Genomic DNA, 6965 nt, shown 5'->3' with positions numbered 1-6965 from the left:
AGGGCCATTAAGGAAAGGTCCACAGAGCAGAGAGATCAGCTTTTCTTCGGGATTTGCATATGCGCCTCAGGGCCTGAGCTCTGCCCTTCCTCTTTCTATGTTCACCAGAACTCCAAAAATCCTCCACTTTTATTTTGGAGTTTTTCGTGTTGTTTTTTTTCTATGCCTGTCTCCTCTCTGCTGGGCTGGCTGCTCTCAGATTCTCTGGTGTCTAGTTTCAGTCTACCTATGGTTGGAGTTTGGATCAGTAGAATGAGTTTCTGATAAGGGCTGCCACTGCAGTTCTCCCTTCTCCTTCCCTGAGCTGACAGCCCCTCCTCCCACGGGACTGAGCCTGGCAGGGAGGGGCGCGGGTCCCCTGGCCGCAAAAACTTACAGATTTCGCTGATCTCAGCAGTTCCACGTTTTCATGAGTGTTGTATGAAGTATGCCCAAAGTCAGATTGCTCTGTGGTGTCCAGTCCACGCAGTTCCTGGCTTTCTACTTACTTTCCTGGAGGAGTAACTAAAACATACAGCTCACCAGTCCGCCATCTTGCCCCGCCTCCTGCAATTGCTTTTTAACTTCAGGAGATACATAGCGGTATTTTCTGTAACTAAATATATTTTATAGTATAAATGTAGTGCTGAGAATTATAAAATCAAGTGCTCTGTATATTAATTCTCTCACCTATTAATTGAGGGGGTCATTAAAAATGAGCTTAAATGTTAAGAGTATATGAAGTGCATTTCCTTGGTATAGTTTCACAGTAACTTTGTGACTTTGGGAAAGTTAAGATTTTTAGCTTTTTATTTTAGTAAGATATATATAACTCAAAATATCCCATATGAATGTAAACTTCAGTAGTATTAATTATGTCCACAATATTATGCTACTTTTTGACCACCTCAAACAGAAATGCTGCACCCAGCCCATGATAGCCTGTAATCTTTTTGTCTCTATAAATTTACTTATTCTAGGTATTTCATATGGCAGCTTTATCTTTAGTATCTCACATTTCCCATCTACCAAAATGGGATAATGACACTACCTGTCCCACAGGGTTTAAATAAAATAATGCATGCAAAATTTTTAACACAGTACCTGTGGGACATAAATACTCAACATATGTTAGTACATTTCAGTACTTATTGTTACTCAGCACTACAAGGAAAGTGTTCTAGTTTCCTAGGCTGCTTGAGCAAATACCATGAAATGGATTAGTTTAAATAAGGGGAATTTATTAGCTTACATTTTTGGGGCTGGGAAAATGTCCAAATCAAGGCATCATCAAAGCGATGCTTTCTCCTGACGATCGGTTGCCTGTGATCCTTAGCTCCTCTGCCACATGCAAGGCACATGGCGGCATCTCCTGTTCTCTCCCTTCTCTTCCAGGTTCCATTTACCTTCAGCTACCTCTATGGCTTTCTCTCTCTCTGTCTTTACTTCATTCTCTTATAATGGACTCCAGTAATAGGATTAAGACCCATGCTGATTGAGGTGGGACACACCTTAACTGAAGTAGCCTCATCAAAAAGTCCTACTTACAATAATTCCACACTCACAGTTATGGATTAAATAGAAGAACATGTTTTTTTCTGGGTAAATAGAGCTTTCACAGAAAGGCACCATGGTGTTGAGAACAGCAAAGGAATTGTCACCAGGAGGCCTGTGTTTGGAAATGTAAAATGGCACAGCCAATGTGGAGAGCAGTATGGTGGTTCCTTGTGAAGTATAGAATTACAGCGTGTCTCAGGAATTCCACTCCTAGGCATATATGCAAAGATATTGGTAGCAGGGCCTCAAACATATATAACAATGTGTGCAGACATAAGAAGGAATGACATTCTGATGCATGCTAAAACATGGATGAACATTGAAAACATGATACTAAGTCTAATAAGCAAGGCACATGAGGACAAACACTAAGATTGCACTTCTATGAAATACATAAAAAAGGCAAATTCATAGAGACTGAAGTAGATTTGAGGTTATGAGGGAATGAGAGAAAGAGGAAAGGGATAGTTGGCACTCAGTAGGTATAAGGTGTTTGTCAATTTTGGAAATTTTAAACTAATTAATAATAATAATGAGAAGGAGGAGGAGGAGGGGGAGGGGGAGGAGACCTATGTTCTAGCCCAGGATTTACCACTGATTAGCTGAGAAATCTCCATGCTTCACTGACCTCATTTGACATAAAATAGTACCTGCTCATCTTCACTGATATGCAGTGATTCTCATATCAGATAGTGGATGTGACGGCACTTTGAAAGTTTTATGGTACTCTATGAACATACTAGCTTTTGTTATGGGTTAGTCTATCAAGCCCCTATCCCATGTAAACTAGGTTGAACAGAGCATGCATCCACACTTCTGTGGAGAATGGACTAGCTTTTGCCTACCCCTCACCCCAGCTGTGTCCAATAGATCCTTTCACTCCAATATTGGCAAAGATATCAACTTACTTTGGTCCCATGTTTAAATTTCAGACAGTTTCAAAGGACTCACTGCTGTCAGTAGTAAGGGATTTTTTAGCACTTTGTCTTAACTTCTGAGCTATAATTTGAGGACTGCTCTACTGCAGTTTTAACTACTGTTCAATAACCTGAGGTCATGGAAAGGGTGAGGTTTGCAGTGGAAATAGAGGGGAATACCACTGGAGCTGCTGCCTCTTTCACTTGAAGATTTAGACTCTTCACATCTTTTCTAAGATTTTATTAATTTTTTGGTCCTGTATCAAAATCCATTACATCTTATTAGGGATAAATCTTATTTCCATTTTGATCACCTGGCATTAAATTATTCCCCAATTTAGTATGATGGCTGGAAAATTTCAAGTGCTGCTCTCTTTCCTGGTTCTGTTGTGATCTTGTGGAACATGGTGTTAGGCTTTTTCATTACCTTGGCAAATTCCATTAGTTTTGTCTGGAATGTACACTCACTCTTACCCTCAGGTTCTCTATCGAGTTATTGAAATTTCTCAGGATTTTACTGACATATTTTTTCCTAGAGATTCTGATTCTGGGAAGGCAGGATGGGTTTGGAACCATAATAGCTGCATGGTTTCATCTTTCCTTGGTCATCAATTTTTACAATTTTTTTCCCTCTAGGAGTTTCAACTCTTTCCCTTATTTGACAATGTTAATTTTTCTAACTTTCAATTTTTTATTAATTATATTAGTACTGCAGAGGAATAGTCAGTGGCCTGAATTCATTCCATCATATTTCTCCAGAGCTTGCATCTAAAGGGTATGTTAGCATATCACTTAATTTATTTTTTATAAGTAATGCTGAGAGTTATATCTTAAATCCTTCTTCTTATTCAATAAATGGTTAATGCTGGAAGGAATGTCAGTTTGTGGTTAATGGATACTAAGTCACTTGCTCAAGAAAATTAGTACTCAGATATAAGGCTTATGACTTGATACCAAGTTCATCACATTTTTCACTTTATACTTTTCTGTTAGAATATGTATGAGTATATTAGTAAAAAATTGTTTATATCACTATCATGTATTCATCTAAACAAATGTCATCTTCAATCTTTCCTCTTACCCTAGCCCAAATGATCAGATAGATGAAAGAGACTCAAGACAGGAATCAAACAGAAGTGACAGAATTTATCCTCTTTGAACCCTCAGGAAACCCAGATCTACAAGTTATCCTGTTAGGATTGTTTCTGTCAATCTACATGGCAACTATGGTGGGTAATTTGGGAATTATCATGTTGATTAAGATTGATTCCTGTCTCCACTCCCCCATATACTACTTTCTCAGCAGTCTCTCCTTTGTTGATGCCTCTTACTCCTCTTCTGTCACTCCTAAGATACTACTGACCTCTTGTCTGAGAATAAGGCCATTTCTTTCAGTGGATGTGCTGCCCAGTTCTACTTTTTTGGCTCCTTCCTGGGGACTGAGTGCTTCCTGTTGGCCATGATGGCATATGACTGCTATGCAGCCATTTGAAAACCCCTGCTCTACCCAGTTCTCATGTCTGGGAGATTTTGATTCTTTTTATTGGCTATCTCATTCCTAGCAGGCTTTGGGAATAGATCCACATAGAGATGACTTTCAGATTGTCCTTTGTGGCTCTAATAGGATCAACCATTTCTACTGTGACAATCCACCTCCACTCAAACTTTCTTGCTCTGACACCCACATCAGTGGCATCCTCATCATGGTTTTCTCCAGTTTTAATGTCATCATCTGTGTTATGATTGTCCTCATGTCCTACCTATGCATCCTCATCACCATCTTGAGGATGCCTTCATTAGAGGGCAGGCAAAAAGCCTTCTCTACCTGTGCCTCCCACCTCATGGCTCTCACCATATTCTTTGGGACAATTCTTTTCATGTACTTGTGTCCTACCTCTAGCTACTCAATGCAGCAGGACAAGTTTCTCTCTGTCTTTTATACAATGGTCATTCCTATGCTAAATACCTTTATCTACAGTTTGAAAAATAAGTATGTAAAAGAAGCCCTGAGTAAAATCTTACAGACACGTACTGTAAAGCCCATCCTCATATGTAGAAGAAATTACAATTTTTTATTAATTTTATCCTCTAATTAACTGCTTAATTGTGTTAACACAAAAGATTTAAAAGGAGTTGTGTTGTTTAATCTCCTGGCATCTTAAACATACATACTGGGCCTATCTAGTGAATGAACACATTAGGTGGGGCTGAGTCTGATAAAATATCAAAACATTTGGAATTAGCAGAGCTAGATTTAAGTTACAACTTCAATATTTACCTGTTTTATTATATATAAATTCATGTCTTTGATTGGGCTCCAGGCAGACAGGCTCTGAAACAGATATTGGTATGCAGAAAGTTTATTGGTGAGTACACAGAAATACAATATCTGTAAAGGAGTGAGGGAAGTACAATTGGGCAGAAGTAGAATTGTGATAAAGTTGCAACAGCAGATTAGCTAATTGCACACGGAGCTTGGGAGCTGGGACAGTCCCTCAGAGGGTTTCAAATTGTGATTAAAGTGTCAAGTATTTTTACCTCTCCAATGAACTGTTTTGAATGTGGGCTATCCACTTAGGCATAATCTTGGGCAAGGCAATTCCTCTGAGCAGAGGCAAGTTCCAAAGAAGAATTTGGCTGTGAATCATCAACTGTTAGTATACTTGACAGCTGGGGATATAACTACTCAATACTTCAACCCTGAAAAGCAAAACTGGACAGTGTTCCACAGAATCTAACACATATGACACTTAGTAAACTCATATGCATGTCAAGAGTATAAAATAAGATATGTGAGAGAATCTTATCAGGCATTATAATAATATGAGAACCATGGCAATACTGGAGGAATTGCTCAGTGGTTTTGTAAATTAATTGGAATATTTTAAGGATAGTAATTATTGTACTTTAACTTTTTATATTTCTTCCTCCCAAGGTTACACATAGTTTTCAATAAACTTTTTCAAAATAAATGATCTATTGTTTGCTCATTGTGGTGGGTTGGGGGGCAGATGTTGCCAATATTGGAGCAATATGATAATAGCCTTCTTGGATGAGAAGACATGGTGGAGGAGGCCTAATAATGACTTGGCATCAGGTAAATGTCTGTTCACTATTTCTTCCCATTCCAACATCCATGAGGAAGAGCAGCAGTGCTCTGCAAGTTGCAAGTGAGACCTCTCGTTCTCTGCCTGTCTTACCCCTGAATAAATGTGTGAGAGACTACAAAGGAAGGATTAACTCATTCTGTCCATACTGTTCATGATGGGTTGTTCTAGTTTGCTAATGCTGCCAGAATGCAAAACACCAGAGATGGATTGGCTTTTATAAAAGGAATTTATTTGGTTACACAATTGCAGTCTTAAGGCCATCAAGTGTCCAAGGTAACACATCAGCAATCAGGTACCTTCACTGGAGGATGGCCAATTGTGTCCGGGACACCTCTGTTAGCTGGGAAGGCATGTGGCTGCTGTCTGCTCCAAAGTTCTGGTTTCAAAATGGCTTTCTCCCAGGATGTTCCTCTCTAGGCTGCAGTTCCTCAAAAATGTCACTCTTAGTTGCACTTGGGATATTTGTCCTCTCTCAGCTTCTCTGGAGCAAAAGTCTGCTTTCAACAGCCATCTTCAAACTGTCTGTCATCTGCAGCTCCTGTGCTTTCTTGAAAGTGTCCCTCTTGGCTGTAGCTCCTCTTCAAAATGTCACTCACAGCTCATTTATATGGCTCCACTGATCAACTTACACCCTCCCTGAATGGGCAGAGCAACACCTCCATGGAAATTATCCAGAGTCATCACCCACAGCTGGGTGGGGCACATTCCAAAGAAACACTCAAAGAATTACAATCTAATCAACACTGATAACATCTGCTCACACAAGATTACATCAAAGATAATGGTGTTTGGGGGACACAATATATTCAAACTGACAGATGGGGTTTCCTAGGAGACACACTATGGTATCTGTCTTTACAGATTGCAGTAACTACCATATGCCAGATTGTACACTCCTCACCTTCCCTAGCCAAACTGGCTTTGACCTACAGTCTGATAGAAGAGTGGGTAGAATTAGCAGATATCTGTGTAATTAAAAAAGCATGAATTTCCAGACTCCACTTAACAAACTGAATTGGTATTTATTTCAGAATATTTTGCACATCTGGGACTAAGATATGGTGCCTAAATTCTTTGGTTAATTTTTTTATATTTGAAAGAAATAATATTTACGGGGGACTGTTTGTTGTGAACAATAATTTCTGGCCATGAAAATATTGAAATATTTTGATACTTCTTTTACCTTGTTTCATAAAGTACACACTTGTGGCAACAATATACTTCCTTAAAGTCTATATGTTCACAAGCAAATGAATCAGTCAATAAATCAATCAACCACCTTTGCTTTTGGTACAGATAATAAATAGCTAATGGAATGCAATATGCATATTTTTATTTGCACATGAAAGTAATTACATATTTGTCTTCAATGATGAAAATATAAAACATGATTGGTGTAATG

At 38.8% G+C, this 6965-nt stretch overlaps 1 pseudogene; it reads left to right on the top strand.

Annotated features, from left to right (window-relative positions):
• Window positions 1-3544: 3544 nt before the first annotated feature.
• LOC119536776 lies at window positions 3545-4549 on the top strand (annotated as a pseudogene).
• The last annotated feature ends 2416 nt before the right edge of the window (window positions 4550-6965 follow it).

The sequence above is a fragment of the Choloepus didactylus genome, chromosome 6 (assembly GCF_015220235.1).
Source record: "Choloepus didactylus isolate mChoDid1 chromosome 6, mChoDid1.pri, whole genome shotgun sequence".
In the NCBI taxonomy this organism is placed as follows: Eukaryota; Metazoa; Chordata; class Mammalia; order Pilosa; family Megalonychidae; genus Choloepus; species Choloepus didactylus.
This window is presented reverse-complemented; position numbering and strand designations above follow the sequence as displayed.